This window comes from Canis lupus, chromosome 26, assembly GCF_048164855.1.
Source record: "Canis lupus baileyi chromosome 26, mCanLup2.hap1, whole genome shotgun sequence".
NCBI classification, from domain to species: Eukaryota; Metazoa; Chordata; class Mammalia; order Carnivora; family Canidae; genus Canis; species Canis lupus.
In genome coordinates this window covers 14,099,857-14,120,641 of record NC_132863.1, presented here as the reverse complement: position 1 = coordinate 14,120,641, position 20,785 = coordinate 14,099,857, and the positions used below count along the sequence as shown (strand labels likewise).

The 20,785-nt window shown below is 38.7% G+C and overlaps 2 long non-coding RNA genes across 3 annotated transcripts in view; both read right to left on the bottom strand.

Annotated features, from left to right (window-relative positions):
- LOC140618096 (uncharacterized) overlaps positions 1–20,785 on the bottom strand; it is a 124,432-nt gene that overhangs the window by 67,569 nt on the left and 36,078 nt on the right. The gene's annotated exons all lie outside the window — the stretch shown is intronic.
- LOC140618098 (uncharacterized) lies at positions 5,224–17,643 on the bottom strand. 2 transcript variants are annotated; one of them, XR_012018281.1, is made up of 4 exons: positions 17,552–17,643; positions 16,813–16,897; positions 16,528–16,569; positions 5,224–5,656 (listed from the first exon to the last, which is right to left on the bottom strand). It is a non-coding gene; the product is annotated as an uncharacterized lncRNA (long non-coding RNA). The 2 variants fall into 2 exon arrangements; XR_012018280.1 differs by lacking the exon at positions 5,224–5,656 and adding an exon at positions 12,723–12,987.

Here is a 20,785-nt window from a genome sequence, read left to right as displayed (position 1 = left end):
TGCATTCCCAGAGGATTCTTCCCCCCTCAACAAATGTCTGGTGCTTCTGCAGTGTTCATCCTGCATGACTTGCCTTGAAGACTGTTAAACATAAAGGCAGATACTTGGATCAGTTCTCTTGATACCTTTCACTCCTTTCTTCCTATCTTTCCACCCCACCCTCATCTCCCTCCCTGGAAAAACCCTCTTGCTGTAAAATAATGAAAGAATGGCAGAGATAAACCACAGCATGCCTTTGCAATTCTAATTTTCTAACCTGAAACTAGTGAGCCATAAAACTCTGGAAGCTAAAAGCTGCCTGAGGCAAATCCAAATCTGGCTTTAAAATAGCAACACATCTTTTACCATTTTAGCTATTTTGAGGTAGATTTTCATGCATGGGCATACTTGTTGAAATTAAATGTGTTTCATTTGTGTCTTTTTTTTTTTTTCTTTTCCTTCTGGAGAGATAGCAGGCTTGAGAGGCACTTGCTTTCTGCATCTTAAATTGAAGACTAAATTTGAGTGCCCAGAGTAGGTATTAAATTACCTATCTGTGAGTTTTCTATCTAAATTGGGTAACCCTGGTACTACTTTGAAACTTGGGTGCATTTAGGAAATAGGAGTTGTCCTACTTGACCTTGCCTTTTAGTATTCCTGTGTTGTCACAGCTGCTGGTTTGGATCCCTCAGAAACCCTAACATGAAGTTTTGAGGGAAAGTAGTTCTTTTGGTAATTGATTACAGGAAACACTGGTATGTAACCAAACCAACATGAGTTTGCCCCTGGTGAGTCAAGGAAACTGTACCAGGTGAGTCGCACAAAGAAAACTTTATTTGCAGCAAATAAGGAGATAGGGAAAATGGCTTCCAACGCCATGACTCCCCAAGAGAGTAAATGGGTTCCTTTTGTTTAGGGGTAGATCAATGTTCAGATAGGGAAGTGTGAATGTACAGGTGCGCATAAGATAGAGCAAGCGCCTTAAGGAAATATCCTATAGTAAATTTATGTTACGTAAATGAGGCTGGGGTTCCTCTTTGGGTGGAGATTTTAGTATTACAATGAGATAAAGGCAACTACCATATTCCAGGGGAGTCACGCCAAGGTCCCTCTGTGGAGGTGTGAGTCATTCAATTCAAATGTGTCGGTGGGAGGTCTTGTTAGGGCTGTTGTCACACCTGAGGGGTAATTTCAGGCTTCATTCCTCTGAGTTAAAAGGTAAGTCAGAAAGAGGAGGTTAAGGAAAAATGTAAGGCAAAGATTAGTGAGTATAAGCAGGTGGGCAGTAAAGATCAGGTCTTAGGGTCTAGCTGGTGACAGTAAGAGGATGAGGAAGTGAGCAGAGGAGAGATAACAGTCCATAATAGGTGTTTTAATGAGAAGTTACAAAAGTGGGCAACTGATGCTTGATCCTGCTGAGGACTCTGGGAAAACCTGCAGAACATGCACAGTCATGTGTTACCTGAGGGCTGTGAAAGCTTGGGTATTTATCAACCAACTACCATCTGTCATTGCTTGACAATCCTGACGAGAGATGTCAGTTCTTTACAACTTACTCTATAGATTCAATGCAATTCCCAATAAAAATCCCAGCAATTATTTTGTTGATATCAACAAACCGATCCCTTTTTTTTTTTTAAGACTGTATTTATTTATTCATGAGAAACACAAACAGAGGCAGAGACACAGGGAGAAGCAGGCTCCATGCAGGGAGCTGGATGTGGGACCCTATCCGGGGACTCCAGGATCAGGCCCTGGACCAAAGGCTAAACTGCTGAGCACCCAGGGATCCCCAACAAACTGATTCTAATATGTATATCGAAAAGCAAAAGACCTAGGACAACTTACATAATACTAAAAAAGAACAGAGTTGAAGGACTTATACTACGCAATGTCAAGATTTATTATAAATCTGCAATAATCAAAACAGCATAGAATTGGTGGGGGGGAGAGCATGGAACAGAATAGAGAGCCTAGAAATAGACTCCCACAAATATAGTTTATTTATCTTTGACAAAGACTCAAAGGCAATTCAGTGGAGAAAAGACAGTTTTTTTTTTTTTTCAAAAAATGGTGCTGGATCCTGAATATATAGCTTATGCTTTTCACAAAAATTAACCTAAAATGAATCATAGACCTAAAGGTAAAGTGCAAAGCAATAAATGTTGTAAAAGAAACTATAGGAGAAAATCTATATAACCTTGGATTTAGAGATGAGTTTTTAGATGCAATACCAAAAGCACAGTCTATAAAATGAAAACTTGATATGTTGGATTTTATTAAAATTTCAAACTTCTCCCTTGAAAAAGACAATTAAAAAGATGAAAGACAGAATGGGAGGAACTAATTGCAAAACATGTATCTGATAAAGGACTTGTATGCAAAATAGACAAAGAATTCTTAAAATTCAGTAATAAGAAAATCGATCTAAAAACTATAAAGATTGTCAAATGAGATAAAAACAGCAGGTAGAATGTGATTTTTTGTAAATAATAACCACAGTAAATGAGTAAATAAATAATTTCTCCATAGTCAAATCTTTTATTCTCCTTTTTTTGAAAGGGAGTTGTTAACTATAAACATTTCCCTTCTCAGCTCTTAGTCTGTTTAACTGAACAAAAGGGATTATACTGTGGGAGAAAGAATTGCAGGAGAGCCTGACGAGCTTCATGGAAGCGGGGCACAGGAGATGGAGGCCGTGGGCCTGATGCCTCACAGTACCCTTAGACAGCAGTGAGGCCTGAGAGGGCACCTCAGACAGCTACTTAGCCTCCAAGTCAGGACAAGACTCAGTGCTCCTCTGGGATCTGAAGTAGTGGAGTCCCTTACCTCCTGAACTGCTGGACATTAGACCATGATAAAGGCATCACCCTATTTTGCTAGCAGTGCATAAGCCTCCCATTTCTCTTTTTGACCTCAAGAAAGATCAGAAGCCCCAGGACTTCTAAGGATCTTCTGACAACCTGGTAGAATGAAATTCAGAGACAGATTTAATTTGATATGAAGAAAATGTAGAAGTGTGACATTCCTTAAAAAACTGAGTTTCTGTGTAGGAAGTCATACACGTTTTTGATATGTATAAATGAAAAAAAAACTATAAGAGTAAAATGCCAAAATAATAATAGATGATAAATTCTGAGAAATGGGATTTTAAGTGATTCTTCTTTTCATTTACTTGTGCTCTTTCACTTCCATGCAATGAGAATGTATTACCTGTGGGAAAATTGAGAAGGAGAGGCTAGGTGGTCCAGTATATTGGACCTGGGTTTTAGACTCACATCAACCTGGATTTGAATTACTAGCACTTCTACTTATCTGCTGGGTGAATTTGAGAAAGTGATTTGCATCTTTAAGGCTGATGTTTTCTATAAATGCCAATGATGTCAACTTTGTAGAGTTATCATAGAAATTGTAATTAGTCTACATAAAGAGTGCAGAGTAGGGGTGCCTAAGTGGCTGAGTGGGATGGGCATCTGCTTTCAGCTCAGGTCATGATCCTGAGATCCTGGGATCAAGCCCTGCATCGAGCTCCCTGCTCACTCAGGAGCCCCTTCTCCCTCTCCCTCTCCCTCCTCTACTTGTGCTCCCTCTCTTGCTCACTCTGTCTCTCAAATAAATAAATAAAATATTTTTTAAAATGCAGAGTAGTTTGCCATGTAATTGCATACATATATACTTATGATAATTGTACACTTTATATTTATTTATTATAATCTTTTTGATGCAAAAAAGGTGCTTTTGTTGTTTTAAAAAGGTGGTTTTATTAAAGTACAAGACTAGGACGCATAGGCAGAAAGAATTGCTGATAACTGTACACTTTAGACTGGTGAACTTCACAGTATGTAAATATCAATAACATTGTGAAAAAACACACAAAAAATACTTGTGATGCTTTTGTACGAATATTTAGATTAACTATGGAAATAGCTAACCTAGCTACCCTGATGAATATTTATAAAGTTAGCATATATCCATCATTTATATTTTTAAATTAAACACAAAAATGAAGCTTTGCTTTCTTCAGGTTTTCTAACAACTCTTTCTTCTAAGAATGACTTAAATCCATACTACATGCTATCAGTTACAAATGCTGGCTGCATTCCTTATGGATTATTCAGAGATCACTTAATCTCTGAACACCTGACAGTTTTCTGCTACTAAAATGAAAAGAATGGCCCTTGTTATAAGATAAATGATATCGGGGCAGCCAGGGTGGCTCAGCGGTTTAGCACTGCCTTCAGCCCAGGGCCTGATCCTGGGACCTGGGATCGAGTCCCACATTGGGCTCCCTGCATGGAGCCTGCTTCTCCCTCTGCCTGTGTGTCTCTGCCTCTGTCTCTGTATCTCACGAATAAATAAAAATAAAATCTTAAAAAAAAAAAAAAAAGATAAATGATATCCCCCCCCCCTGAATTTATATGTTGAAAGCTTAACCCCCAGGACCTCAGAATGTCATTATATTTAGAGATAAGATCTTTAAAGAGATAAATAAGTTAAAATGAGGTCACTATCATGGGCCCTAATCCAATGTGACTAGTGTCCTTATTTAAAAAAAAAGAGAGAGAGAGTAGGATGTAAACATACACAAAGGGAAGACCATGTGAGACACAGGGAGAAGATGGCCATCTGCAAGTCAAAGAGAATCTTTAGAAGAAACCAACCCTGCTGACACTTTAATCTTGGACTTCCAGCCTCCAGAATTGTGAGAAAATAAATTACTATTGTTTAAGCCATCCAATTTAGAGTACTCTGTTATATGGGCCCTAGCAAACTAATATAGTCTTTTTGCCTGTCTGCATTTGGGGTGTCAGAAGGAAAGTGAATAACATTTAGGAAAAGCTTAGAAATCATTTTTTTCTACATAAATTTGATAAAATTATCGTTTATTGTGTACCTAAATTTAAAATAACAATGTGGCAGCTATTTATAATCTAAGATATATAGCAAAGATATTTTCCCTTTAAGTTTAAAATAAACTGTGGCATGGAGGAATATATCAAATTATGCTTTTGTGATGGCTCCCTCCACTCCCTTCAAAGGATAAAGGACATAGTATTTACTTGGGTTGTTTATCAGGACTTTGTGCTGAGAAGTGGAAGGAAAGAAGATCTGAAGAGTTGAGATGATAAAATTACTTTTCATAAAAACCAAAAATGAGAAGATAGGGAAGGTAGGGAGAGGAACTAGCACAACTGAAGATTCTGAGAGAGTGAGAAAGAGAGTCAGAAGCTTTGGGTGGGAGAAAGAGGTGTGTAAGAAGGGTTCTTAGGAAAGTAGGCTGTCCAGAATGCAGTACAGTGTCCCATTCTTCAAAGAACAATTGTCATAAGACTTTCATATTATTCTCCAGGGCTTTTGATTCAAGGCCTCAAAATTCATGGTGCTTTTCCTGACATGCCAAAATGTTGAAAAGATTATGAAAAGCAAACAGGGTAGCTTAAAAGATAGCTCATCCATTAAGTGTTTCTCTTAAAATTTTCCCCAATGTGAAATGCAAAGTAATGTGCTGGAAAGACAATGATTAAGCAAAGGGTATTTTAAAGTTTACTTTTCTTTCCATTTGATTTCTCCAGCTTTCAAGTATCTGCTACTCAGCCCATCTGTTGTCCTATTTTGATTGTTTTTGGCAAACAGATGCAGGAGGAGAACACTATTGCCTTTTCTGTTTTATATAACCCTAGAGATAAAAACATAATGTTAGTCAGGTTTTCTTTTGTAGGGAAAAATTGTGAAGTACTGAAATACATTTAAAAAAAAGTTACTGGATGTTTTCAAAGGAAAACTAGGCATTGTCTAACCTCCCCCTCCAGGTTATGTGGTTCTATGGTGTCTTTACAACTTTCATTATATTGGTGTTTTTCACAAATCTGTAAGTTGTAGATGACTGAAAGAGATACAAATGATTCTTGTCCAAAAATATGCAAATGAATTTGGAAAAGGTTTAATTAATTTTCCTCCTTCTCTGTGGAAGAAGCCATTATGGCACAAATTAAGCAAATTCAAATTCATTGCAACATTCCTAGTATACGTTTTCTGAGTTAAGTAAAAATATTTGACATGTGCCCATTTTATATATGTATGAGGGATGTGCTTATCTTTTCTAAAAAATTATCCTTTAATATTTTCATAAACTGTCTTTCAGCCTCTGAGAACTCAGCTAAATATTAGTCTTACCTGGGTTTCAACTGGACACAATATTGAATTATTCTTTTGGAGTGAGGAATAGCAGGGGATGGCCAGGGAACAGGGTAGCTGAACTGACCTCTCTTTGACCTCAGTCAAAAGTCTCAATTGCATATATCTCCAGTGAACCTAGGGGAACTGAGCCATGATCTGCATGACATTTTTATCTCTAACATTCAGTTTGACTTTCAAGTATCACAGAGTAGGAAAAAAAAAAAACATGAATCCAAAATGAAACAATATTTTTCAGATTGCCACTATACCATCAAGTCTAATGTGAAAGAAAATCCATTTCATTTTTGCCACTGCCTGCTGATTAGCATGAACTCAGCTGCCCTTCAAAGTTTCAGCCTCTTGAACGCAGGTTCAGTCATTGCTTTGAGCCAAAGGGAGAACAGGAGTTAAAATTCTCAGATTTCCCTGAGAGTTGTTTTTGAGTGAATGGGGGAGAATGTATTTGGTGAATGGTTTTAGCTTACATTGAAGTTACTTTAATTTTGTTTCATTTTTGTGTATGAAAGTAAAAGTAATATCAGAGAAGGGTACTGACAACTTCCACTGGGTAAAATACCTGCCATCTTGACAGAAGTTTTGCCATAAATAGAAATAGATACAAGAGGTCTACCCTGTACACATTATCCTATCAGAATTAGAATACATGCCACATTTTCATAAAGGAGGGGAAAAATAATTTCCTTCTACTATTCTAGGTTCTCCACTGGGGCCCCTGTAACAACAGAGAATAGCAAAAGAAACAGAAGTTTATTAACATGTGTATCTCCCACATACATAGGAGAAACTCAGGGATGAGTAACTCAAAGAGATGACTGGAACTTGAGCCTAACTTCTGTCTTCAGCTAAAACAGAGGAAGAAGGATGGGAAGGTGAACACAGAAAGTACAGTAAAGAAGGGTAAGGTTTGTTATACAGATTTTAGTCTGTGCCTTCTCTATTGATAAGAGACTCTTGGGATTTAGAGTCATACTTCTTTTCCTGGTAAAAGAAACAGACAATGAAGATTTTCTTTATAAAGGTAAATTTCTCTTACAAAAGAGTAGCTTCTACTCTGTTTTTAGAACTTCTTCTGAATCTTTTCTTTCTTAAAACAATCAGCTCTAAATATTAACAACAACAACCAGCTCTAAGTAGTACTTTTATCAAAGAGGCATTTTTTTGGGGTAACATATCCTGATCTCCTGCAGTCATATTTTGGGGTAGTACATTCTGGTCTCCTACACTTTCTATTGCCAAGCCTGAAGCCACATCCTGGCATTTAGGTTGAATGGTCTTTCTAAGGCAACCATGGCTTCTTAATCACATTCAGATAGTTTTTACTTGTCTTCAGCTCTTGTTTTGATTTTTTTTTTTTTAAATTTTATTTATTTATGATAGTCACAGAGAGAGAGAGAGAGAGAGAGAGAGAGGCAGAGACACAGGCAGAGGGAGAAGCAGGCTCCATGCACCAGGAGCCCGACGTGGGATTTGATCCTGGGTCTCCAGGATCACGCCCTAGGCCAAAGGCAGGCGCCAAACCGCTGCGCCACCCAGGGATCCCTTGTTTTGATTTTTTTGAATCTCAAGTTGGCTTTTGAAGTCAAAAGGAGCACTTTTCCTTTCCCTCCCTGTTTATAGAAGTAAAGGAAAAGAACATGGGGTCTAATTCAGGTAAATATCTTAACAGAATGACATGCAAAGTATAATTTTCAAAATGTTTAACATCATGCAATTCCCATATAAAATCATAATGAACAGAAACCAACCATGCCTTCTGATGATGTACATGTGATTGAAACCAAAGTCTTATTAAGCTTATCAATGAAGTTAGTTCAAGAAAGGATACATGTAACTGATGATTATTTTGTCAGTGAGAGAAAGGAAGAAAATAGCAGTAAGTCACAAGATTAGATGCAAAACTGGTTATTGTCCTTGTTCTATCAGTAATATGACCATAGTCTTTGGGGTTAACTTTTCTATACAAGAAAATCATTGTGTTACTATCAGACAAAAATAATTTTCATTGCTCCTGGACAAAAATTATTTGCATAATATTGGGCAAAGTAGTTTATACCTTATCAATTTACAATAAAGGAACATCCAGCTTTACAGAGTTGAAAATTGTCTGAGGCCTAATCAATAGTAATGGTAAATCAAACAAATTTTTTTTTAATATTTTATTTATTTATGAGAGACACAGAGAGAGAGAGAGAGAGGCAGAGAGAGAAGCAGATTCCATGCAGGGAGCCCGACGTGGGACTCGATCCTGGGTCTCCAGCATCACACCCTGGGCTGAATTTGGCACTAAACCGCTGAGCCACCAGGGCTGCCCCAAAGAAATTTTTATATCATGTGACTCTAGGTCAGGAGTCAACAAACTATAGCTCAACTCGACTTAGCCACCCGGTTTTTAATTAAAGTTTTATAGGGACACTGCCACAGGCATTTGCTTATGTATTATAAATGGTTTCTCTTGCTGCAGAGTTGAATAGTTGCAACAGAGATTAGGTGGTTGTATAATCTAAAATATTTACCATGGAGCCCTTTATAGAAAACAAAACAAAACAAACTTGCCAACCTTTGATCTAGGAACACTAGGAACAGGGCAGTGTCTAACAGCAAAAATGAGAGTGGCATAATGTTTTTTTCCTCTTTTAAGTTTTGGATATTTTTTCTTTGCAACAGTGTTAATAAGAAAGCATGAGAGTAAAATCAGAAAAACTTCAGGGAAAAGGCACATCAGAAGTATGTGCCTTCTGATGATGTACATGTGATTGAAAATTGCGTGCATTGTAGCCACACTACACAATGAATTCTGCTTGACTGGATTATAGATCCTCAGACATTCCTTCAGAATCAATTACACACATTGAAAGCAGAAGAATACCAAGTTCTTTATTTCTAGGAAGAAAGCTCATGACCCACTTAAGTCCTCAGCATTTTGAATTACTCATTTCTCTTTGATTAAAAACATCAACCCAGATTTTGATATTTAGCTCATCCATATCTTGGTTTTCCTTCAGAAATTTGCTATATGTGCCCCACATCCAGGAACTGCACTTTCAAAAAAAAAATAACTTCTGACTTTACCTTGGTAACTTTATTTATAAAAATAAATAAACTCACATAATTGTTTATTTTCTAGAAATGGTATTGGAGCAAGGATGCTAAGATATCTGTCTAGACTAATCCAGTTCATGTTGCCTCTGTAGAGATCTTCCTATATCACTAGCCCACCACCAGTGTGTATTACAGATTTTTGGAAGATTTTATAGCGTCCCTGGTCCCCATCTGCAAAGCCAGTGAGGGAAAATGCCATCTTAAATCTAACTCAAAAAAAGTAAATATTGACAAAGTTTTACCTAGATTGCATTCAGGTCTGAGTTTCAGCCAGTACCTTAGATAATCCTCTGGTTATCTCAGTCATCCCAACCTCTCCCTCTTGAAGTCCTAGAATCAGCCAGTTACCAAAGTGTTGACTCTCTGGCATGAAGTAGAGAACCAACACTCAGTCAAGAGTTCAGGACTGGTGACTGGTGTCCTCACCATGTTGTATGCTAAACATTTTACGTTTCACACCCCCTTGTAATGTTTTCCATATTAACAAACTGTTTATTATCCCTTTCTAGTTGCTACCAGCACCCACCAGCCACCACAGAGAATCAATGCACACCTCTTTAAAAACAGCAGGGGCAAACTACAAGGCAAAACAGGAGGGACAAACCTAGAACGGGACATTAATGTTACCTGAATGAGAAAAAGTTGTGCAGATCATTCTAACAAAGGGCGCTAGACATAATCAAGACACGACTGAGTACAGAAGAACTGTACAGCCTAGCCTAATGAAAAGAACTGGGGCATTTATTCACCCATTGGCAAGGGGTTCTTGTAGGGAAAGAACAAAGAAAATAGAAAAACAACACCAGGGAGCTTTAGAAAAAACCTGATTTCATACTTCTGCTCAGTCCAACTTGTGTGCCCAGAAAAACTCATCCATTCTGGTTTTAGCTCTCTCCGATTATTAAAAGCTACGCTTGCACACTGAAGATCAGCTGCTGCTGGTGTCCCATCTGTACCCCTCCACTTCTCTTTATAATTCAGTGCACATTGACCCAACTTTCAGCAGCCAGCCTCTACGGTTTTTTTTTCCCCTAAGGGCTTTACACCCTCTGCTAGTTGGTGTAAAATGTCCCATTTCCTTTGATCCTCACGTAGGATAATCCTGACATGTTCTACACTAGCTTTCAGAGTTTCCCAACAAAATTGGGCTCCAGTCATCTGTAACAGTAGCTGGCTCAATAAGGTACATGATTACTGGCTCCTTTCCCTTCCCCTGTCTCACTTACATAATACACCGTATGTTTCCTGCGCCTCCCAAATTACACTCAAATCATTGTTTCAGGATCTGTTTCCTAGGAGTGCGCCCCCCAAAACACAGTAGGTGTTCAAGAAACATTCAGTTGCTCACCCATGCCTTAAAGTATTTCTACTTTTTTAATTTATTGAGGTTTTCAGTGCCTTAATTTTTTTCAACATGGTCAATTTTCATGGGCAGTTGGAAAGAATGCATATACTCTATTTTCAGGGTGCAGTAGGATATACATTAGTCAGTTCTACTTTTAAATTATGTTATTTAGGCCTTTCATATGCTTTCTGACTTTTCATCTTCTCAATATTCTTAGACTAAAAGAGTTTTTTGAAGTCCTCTATTACCAGAGTGCTTCTGTCTTTTTATCTTTTGTAATTTTTGCTTTATGATCATTGTTGCTATGTAATTTGATAGATACTCAACTATTCAGTTTGATAGATAACTGATAGATTTTTGCATTCATTGTACGCTTAAAAACCATAAAGTGCCCATTGCTCTTTGGGCTGAATCACAGCTTTTCTGATATTATGTTAATAGTTTCTGGTTGTTTAAAAATGTATCTTTTCTGAAGCACCTGACTGATTCAGTTGGTGGAACATCTGACTCTTGATCTTGGGGTGGGAAGTTTGAGCCTCATATTGCACATAGAGATTACTTTTTAAAAAATCTAAAAAAGAATTTTTTTCAAAATTTACTTTTTCCTAGTAGACTTTGCCCATCTTTCTATTTTTGCCTATCCTCAATCACTTTGGTGTGATCCTTAGATATGGCATAGTTGTTTTTTCTTTGTAATCCAATCTAATCTAAAATTCTTCTTTTAATATGTAGGTTAAAACCATTTATATTTACTAAGATAACATATATTTTTGTCTTAGTTCTGTCATATTGTTGCACATTTTCTGTCTATATATTTTAAGGCCTTTTTCAATGTGGTCTGTTTCCTTTGGTTTGCTTTATGTAGCTCTGAGTTTTAGGAAGCTTTGCAGTTCTGTCCTAGTGATTACCCTTATTAATGCATTTAGTCAGTGCATTATAGTCCTCCACTAAGAGAAATAATAAAAATAGTGTTCCTTCTTTCTTCCCCATTCCCTCTCTCTCCACCATCCAATTTAAATGACTAATATTCCCTTTCTTAATGTTATCTTTATATTATTAAGAAGTATATACCTGTCTAGAACTTAATTAATCAGCTTTGAATGATGTCATTGAAATAAAAGTTATTATAGATGAGATAATCAGCATATTTGTTCCAAGTCTACCTACTTCATTCCAGTGTGTAAGTTGTGACATTTCTGTATTGTCCATGGTTGCTTCAGGGTTAGCCCATCACCTTCAGCAAGTGCACTTTTACAGTGCTTTCTGAGATCTGTTTTTCTCCTGGGTTCTTTCATGAATCTCTTGCTTTTTTCCTTCCCTTTCTTTTTTCAGCTGCTTCCCTGCTCCACTGCTTTATTTATTTTAGAGTTTATGGGTCATATTTGTCTCCTACTTTCACATAGATGGAATCTGTGGGTAGGTGCTTTTCATTCTCCTTGAAGATTTGGAATAGTTTTTCAGGAATTGAAGAAGAGAGGCTGATTTATACAGATTGGTTTATACTGGAGGTCCCTGGGTCTGGGTTTTGTTGTTGTTTTGTTTTCTGACGCTGTAATCCTTACCCATGCATATTTAGGATTAAGCTTCTCAAAAACACAAAAGGTTGGGGATCCCTGGGTGGCGCAGCGGTTTGGCGCCTGCCTTTGGCCCAGAGCGCGATCCTGGAGACCCGGGATTGAATCCCACATCGGGCTCCCGGTGCATGGAGCCTGCTTCTCCCTCTGCCTATGTCTCTGCCTCTCTCTCTCTCTCTCTCTCTGTGACTATCATAAATAAATAAAAATTAAAAAAAAAAAAAAAACACAAAAGAAGTGACACTAACCCTAGGGGTGGTAGGTGTTTTAACAAAAACAATGAAGGAATCACTGGCAGGGTAACCTTTTCGTCACCTCTCCAGATATAGAGGTAGATGCTTCTCCACTTTGGCTTAGGCAATTATCTGGGCCAACTTCTAACCATTCCTCATTTAGTAATAACCATTTTCATTCCAGCTCAGGTTTACAAATCTGATTTCACAGAATTATAGATCATTAGCAGTAAGAATGATGCTGAAGTTTATATACTCGAAATTTCAGCCATCAATATGATTTTTTGGGAAGAGAAATGTTTTGTGCTTATTCTTGATTAATCAAAAGATTTTAAAAATTTGGACATAGTCTTAACTCTCAAGGCAAAGATGACATTCGGTGAATATTTCCATTCAAAGTATCTTGGGGGGATCCCTGGGAGGCGCAGCGGTTTGGCGCCTGCCTTTGGCCCAGGGCGTGATCCTGGAGACCCGGGATCGAATCCCACGTCGGGCTCCCGGTGCATGGAGCCTGCTTCTCCCTCTGCCTGTGTCTCTGCCTCTCTCTCTCTCTCTGTGACTATCATAAATAAATAAAAATTAAAAAAAAAAAAGAATCAGAGGATATACTGTATGAAAAGTTATGTACCTTTAAACACAAGAGTGTTTAACCTAGTCAAACTTCAACTTAATTTTATAGAAATGCACACACAAACACAAGGCATTCCAGGACTTAGGAAGCTGAAGGAACAAAGATATAAAAGATTTTTTTCAATTGGTATTGCCATTCCACTAATTGAGGGTGGGCCTCATGGTCAGTCTGAGATGGGAATCTCTGTTCCCTCAGCTAGCTTCTTAGGTCCCTGAATGCCTTGTGTGTGTATGTGTGTGTGTGTGTGTCTGTATGTGTTGCCAAATTGAATTTGTGTAAGCTAAATACATTTATGTTCAACACTGACATGTTGAAATGTAAAGAAGTTTTCTGATTCATCTGTAAGCACCGAATTATTAGTTTTATAGGATTCAATTTCTCACCTTATGCTTTGTCCTTCCAGCATTTCAGAACTTTGCTCGTTCATTGATGCTAAACCAGCAGGACTCAGAATTGTTTTAATATTAGAGCACTTGGAAACCAAAGTACATTTTGATGAAGTCTTAGTATATTTTACTCCAATCATATAAATAATACCTGAGGACAAAATTCTATGTTGTTTATCTTTTTTTTTAAGATTTATTTATTTATTTATTCATGATAGACATAGAGAGAGAGAGAGAGAGAGAGGCAGAGACACAGGAAGAAGGAGAAGCAGGCTCCATGCCAGGAGCCGATGCCGGACTCGATCCTGGGACTCCAGGATTGTGCCCTGAGCCAAAGGCAGGTGCCAAACCACTGAACCACCCAGGGATCCCTGTGTTGTTTATCTTAAATTTATATTGATTGAGATAATTAAATTAAATGTATACAATATAAAAGCCAACAGAGTATCATAATCACAAGATACTAATACAAACACAGACACACAGAGACAAATCTGTGAGCCAAACCTATTCTTTTTTTCTTTTTCTTTTTTTTAAGAAAGGCAGACTGCCACACACATCACCTCATATAGGTGTGTCTGAAGTCTTGGAAGCTTGACTACCCTATATTCTCCTACAGATGGACTTTGATTGTTTGAGGTTCTAGGAGGGGAGCACAGCTACTCGTATACCCTTGACCAAAGAAAGGTCTATCTTCTCCTCTATCAGAGAAGGTCATCCTCTTCCACTGAGCTCATAGCTTTGGGAGAGATGCACATGGAGCAGTGAGGGAAGAGGACAGCCAGATCAGCCAAATCAACTCTGGCAATCAGTGGGGTGACCGATGTTGCAGCAAGATCACCCTCATACCTTCAAACGTATTCTTTAACATTGGTTTGCTAAATGTGCATTTGTTTAGTTGATGGCTAGTCCTCCCTGGAAAATAATCAATGGCACCTGTCAAAAGTTTAAGAAACATTATATTTTTAAACTATTGTAGGAAATCAAATTTGATAAAAATCTCCTTGATTTATTTTTTCTGAACTATAATACTGTTCCATTTTATTTATTTATTTATTTTAATTTTTAAACGTTTTATTTATTTATTCATGAGAGACACAGAGAAAGAGGCAGAGATATAGGCCAAGGGATAAGCAGGCTTCCTGTCCGGAGCCTGATGTGGGACTAGATCCCGGATCCCAGGATCATGCCCTGGGCCAAAGGCAGATGATCAACTGCTGAGCCACCCAGGCATCCAATACTGTTCCATTTAGCAGAACCCCCTGTGCTTGCTCACAAAAGGTCAGTGTTGGTTTGCTACTGAGTGGACAATCTCAATCCATCCTATTAGCTGAATAGAAATCTGAAGGTCATAAAAGTCTTGAATGTGTTCCTTCCATTATACTTGTAAAGAACTAATATTTCCTATCTGGAAATCTAGAGCTTGCATTCTCCAGGGGGTGTGAGTTCTTCCCACATTGTTATACAACCTTCATTCTCTGAGTGATGTCTTTACCACTAGCTGTGTTTAATAATCTGTTCTGAAACAGGCAAAGATACAAACACATCTTGGTTAAAGGTAAAAGAGTGTTAAATAAACTAGCTTCTCTAATCAGAATATTGCTAGAATATAAGCATGATAAGTGCAGGGGCCTCTGTTTTTTATTGATGTTTTGCTAGAGAAATGCCTTGCACATAGTAATGTTCAGTTTGTATTTGTTGAACAGTTTATGGTTGAAACCATTTTAGCTTTTGTCATGTTTTTCTTTTCTTTTTTTTTTTTTTTTAAGATTTTATTTATCCACTCATGAGAGAGACACAGAAAGGCAGAGACAAAGATGGAGGAAGCAGGCTCCACAGAGGGAACCTGATGTGGGACTGGATCCCCGGACCGGGATCATACCCTGGGCCAAAGGCAGACGCTCAACCACTGAGCCACTCAGGCATCTCTGTCATATTTTATTTTAATGCCGCTGTATTTTAGGGTCCTAAGGCTGCCACAACAAATTGCTACAAACTGGGTGGCTTAAAATAGTAGAAATTTATTCTCTCAGAGTTCTAGAGGCCAGAAGTCTGAAATCAAGGTGTTGGCAGGGCTACAGTCATTCCAAAGTCTCTAGGAGAGAATCCCTCCTTGCCTCTTTCAGTCTCTGACAGCTCCAAGTCTTCCTTGGCTTGTGGCAGCAATTTCTGCATCCAGTTTCTGCCTCCATATTCACATGGCCTTCCCCCTGTATCTGTTTCTTCTCTTCCTCTAAGGACATTTATCACTGGACTTAGGGCCTACCCTGTCAATCCAGGATGAGCTCATCTCAAGATCTTTCACTTAATTACAGCCACAAAAACCCTTTTTCCAAGTAAGTTAATATTCATGGGTACTGGGGTTAGAATCAGGACATATGTTCTTAGTGGCCACAATTCAACCCACTGCAACCTCTGATCTGTTTTCAGATTCTTCATTCAGCACACATTTACTAAGTCTTTATTATGTGCCTGACACTAAACACTGAGGATGCAAACAGTATGCTATGACCACTGAGTTTCTGTAGCAGATGGTAATCTATCAAAGGTTTTTATTCTAAATCCTTCAGATCCAAAATAAAATTGAAATTTTATTTAAAATAGAATTAACTTTAAATTCATATAAGAGGAAATCTCTTCATGTTAATTTTCCCATAAATTCTAATGAACACACTTTATTGATGTTAATTTTTCATTTACCATACTATTCATCATTTTAGATGTTATTAGTTCAAAATCGTACCTTTTAAAAAATTTCATGATGTGGGGCAGCCCCCGTGGTGCAGCGGTTTAGCGGCGCCTGCAGCCCAGGGCGTGATCCTGGAGACCCGGGATAGAGTCCCACATTGGGCTCCCTGCATGGAGCCTGCTCCCTCTGCCTGTGTCTCTGCCTCTCTCTCTCTTGCTCTGTGTCTCTCATGAATAAATAAAATAAAAAATCTTTAAAAAAATTTCATGATGTGAAACACTTTTAATTAGTTTTAATATGTTTTGTTTCACCACAAATCAGAGTTGTGCAGGGGCAATTCAGGGAGAGCCCATTTATCTGTGTCATTTTGTCATTAAGGTATCATCAACATACCTTTGGCTGAAGTTAACAGCATTTTGTCCACAGAAAGCAAGCCTGCAAAAATATAGGGAGTTTATTTAGGAAATAATGCCAGGGAGCAGAAGTGTAGGAGAGGAGGAAGGCGTGAGAGAGAGAGAGAGAGAGAGAGAGAGAGAGAGAGAGAGAGAGAGAAACAGTACAGGAATATGTTGCCAAATGAGCCTCCATTGTGTGGCAACTGATGTTTGAACCCAGAACACTTTTTGAAGAGTTTAATAATATATATCTCAGAGACAAAAGAGGGAAGTTTTTACGTACCCACTGGCTTCCATCCCCCATTGGTCAACAGTCCACACTGCCACTCATCTAGGTGCACATATGTAGAGGCTGAGCAAAACTAAAGCTGTTTGCACAAAAGGGACATGGTTAGTCTGAATGAGATGTATCCCCATAAAGCTGGTCAAGGCATGTCCTGAACCAGTCACCATGGTAAGTAGGTGCAGTAAAAGGAAATGCCAAAAGGATTTGTAGGTGAGCAAAAGAGGTGCCCAATATACTTTCACTCCCCCACTGCCAAGTGTGTTATCTTTAGCTTATGAGACTTGGCAGACTTGGGGACAGTGTAACATAATGAGTCACATCATTGGATTTTGACACCAAAATACCAGGCTTCTGATCTTGGAGAAATCACTCTCTGTGTGTTTCAACCTTCTAATATGCATAAAAGATAATGATGGCCATTCTTCTCTCTAGGGTTTACTGTGAGAATGAGATGAGATAATATATAGAAAGTGCTTGGCCCAGTTGGTGTACATTCTGATACCAGCTTTCTGATAGCAGCTGGGTGTCCTTCAGTTCAACTCAATTCTGACACTAATTACTTGGAGTTAGAACAGATTGCATGGGTTAACTGCTTAGTCCCACAAGACTGCCCCTCACTTCAGATGCCAGTTATAAGTCCTGGGTGAACTCAAGACACCCACTTCTGTCTGGCAATCGACAAATTCAGGGGCTTCTCACACTCCTGCAAGTTTGATAATTCACTAAAACAACTCACAGAACTCAGGGAAACACTACACATAAATTGCCATTTTATGGGAAAGGATACAAATGAACAGCCAGATGGAGAGACACATAGGATGTAAGGTGTGGAAGGGTTCTGAGCATAGGAGCTTCTGTTTCCATGGAATCAGGTTCCACCACCCTGCGGGTACATCATGTTCACTGACAGGAAGCTTCCTAAACCTAGTTCTTCAAAGTCTTTATTGAGGATTCATTTTATATGTACGGTTGATGAAATCAGTAGGCCACAGGATGAAACTCAATCTCCAGCCCCTCTCCTGGCTTCATTGGTTGGGGAGGTAGGGCTGAAAGTTTCAACCATCCTATCACATGGTTGGTTTTTCAAGCCACCAGCCCTCACCCTGAAGCTATAAAAAGGCCCTATCTTAATTCATTTTAATAGCATAAATATAGGTCTGGTAGAAAGAGGATCATATGAATAGTAAAAGATACTTCTATCACTGAGGAAATTCCAAGGATTTCTGAAGCTCTTTATCAGGAAATGGGAACAAAGACCAAATGTACTTTCAAAATTAGACTACAGCATGATCCGTAGGAAGCACTCACTGAACATTGACCATTATTGTTCCCAACTTCAAGAAGCTTTGCCATGCACTAGTGTCATCACCACCCCGCCTCCTAAAACTCTGCTCTGTTTGTTTTCAAATAAAAAAGTAAATCTTAAGAAAAAAATTTTCAGGGTAAAAGAGTTAGAAAGAAATACCAGCTCAGTTTAATTTCCTTTGGCAAAATGTAGAAGAGTATGTTTAAAGCAACAAATACAACCAGTCATTCTTGGAAGGCCTCCTAAATGAAGACCTTGGGTAGAATAGGGTGGGATTACCTAGAAGTAACAGTGCTTGCTGTCAAGGAGTTAGAAATTCTAGGCAGGAAAAAGTGACATTTACATGAAAGTAAACTATTTGAAAGATTCATAGTAAAGAGCAAGCAAAGTAACACTGCAGAGCAATTCTTGAGCAAATAAGTGTATTTCACAATAAATGCCAGTGAATAATGACTTCAGTTTTAAGAGATTGAGGAAGTGTTTACAGGCAAGTTTCAATACCAGGGTTGGCAGAATTTAAACCTTTTGGGGGAAGAGAAGAGTGCATTGAAAGAGCACTACTTTTAGCAGTAGCAAAAGCCTAGAGACAAGAAAGATGAAATGTAGTCCTAGCTATTGTCTGGACAATTAGTATACCCTTGCTGATGTTTTAAGTTTGAAACAAGCAACACAGATCTAACAATAGCAATATCAGGCTTATAAAGGGTGTCATGTTTATTCATGAACTTTTCACTATGAGGAGCCTGTATAGATCTGTTGTTTATTTATCAAAGGAGGGAAAGATATTGAGGTCAGTTGTAGAAGTGGAATGTATGAAGTCTGTGAATTCAGGGGAGTGTATTCAGGTTACCAAGACTGTGAAGAAGTGAAAATGAGGAGAAAAGTGAATTACTTATATTCTTGAAATCAAGAAAGTGAATTGAGCCAATGGGAATGTAACCTAATGGGAAAGAGAATCCCATGGAGCCTGAACACACACCCACTTGGGGTTGCCTTGGTGAGGATCTGCCCTCCCCTATCGGCTAATGGTAAAAAAAAAACATAACCTAAATGAAGAAAATAGTAATTGTGTTGTCGAAAACCGACCACTATGCTCCAGAACTGAAATATGTGACTCAAAGACAGAGTTTGGGTATAAAGAAGGAAGACAGTTTATTACTTTTCCAGGCAAAGGAGGCTGCAGCAAGCTAATGTCTTCAAATCTGCAGACCCAGGGGGTACCTGGCAGGCTTAGCCAGTAAAATGTTTGACTCTTGATTTTAGGATCATGAGTTCAAGCCCAACACTGGGTGTGGAGCCTACTTAAAAACAAAACATGAAAAACAAACAAACAAAAAACAAACAAAACAAAAAAACCCCTGTAGACCCGCTCCAGGGTAAAAGGCTGGCTCTGAGCAGTTTTGATAGGAATCCAGTTGGTGTGGCCAGCAGCGTCAGTCATGTCAGGGTGGTCTCATGACCAGCACTGATGATGGCCATCTGAGCCTCCCTTACTAAGTATTGATATTGAGTTCCTGAAACAAAGAATTCTACAGAAAAACAAGTAAAGGGGAGGGAGAGGCTTCAAGAATGAGGAAGAGAAAAATGTGTTCAATTTAAAGTCAAGGCTTGCTGAAGCATTGCTGTGTCCAACTTAATTTCTATCCATCTTTACATTTCTGCAATGGTTTCAAATGGAGGTAGGTGGAGCTGGCCATAGCCTCTGGATGTCTTACCTTGGATTTTAGGTTACAAAGGATGAAGTAGTAGAGAAAAACACTTATTATTTATAAAGAGGCTAAATTGAACCTATTTCTTTGAGAGCTTCTGGGTCCATATGATATTTTCCTTTTTGACCTTGGTTAATGTTGGTCTACCATAACTCGAATGATGTTACATCCACATTGTTTTCCTACCAGCATTGCTACATGCAAGGAGCCTCACGATGAGAAAGGACAAGCATATTCTTCCCTCCTGAAAAGCCTGGCTTAGGATCTATGATGTTGTGTGTATAATAAAAAATATTTATTGTTAGTCTTAGTCCTCTCCAGGCCCAGAGCTCCTAAAACTCTTGGAATTTCCTAAGAGTCTTTTGTTACATAAATGGATGGCTTTTTTTTTTTTTTTTTTTTTTTGGATGGCTTTTTAAAAGCCCTGACGTCACTAAGGCTGGGGGCTGCTGGCCAGGGAAACTCCCCATGTGATTAAGCGTGTGGGCACTGGGGATCCCTTGGTGGCTCAGCGGTTTGGCGCCTGCCTTCGGCCCAGGGCATGATTCTGGGGCCCCGGGATTGAGTCCCACGTCAGACTCCCTGCATGGAGCTTGCTTCTCCCTCTGCCTGTGTCCCTGCCTCTCTCTCTCTGTCTCTGTCTCTCTCTCTCTCTGTGTCTCTCATGAATAAATGAAAAAAATATCTAAAAAAAAAAAAAAAAAAAAGAGTGTGGGCACTTTCAGTCCTATGCCTTCAGTCCCCCACAGACCTGGGAGGAGGGATGCTAGAGATTGAGTTCAGTCATCAAGGGCCCATGACTTAATCAACCATAGTGGTATAATAAAGCCTTCATAGAAACCAAAAGAATGGGGTTCAGAGAACTTCCAGGATGGTGAACTCATGGAGATTTGGGAAGAGTGGCATGCTGGAAGGGTAAGAAAGCTCATGTCCCCCTTCCCCTCACGTACCTTGC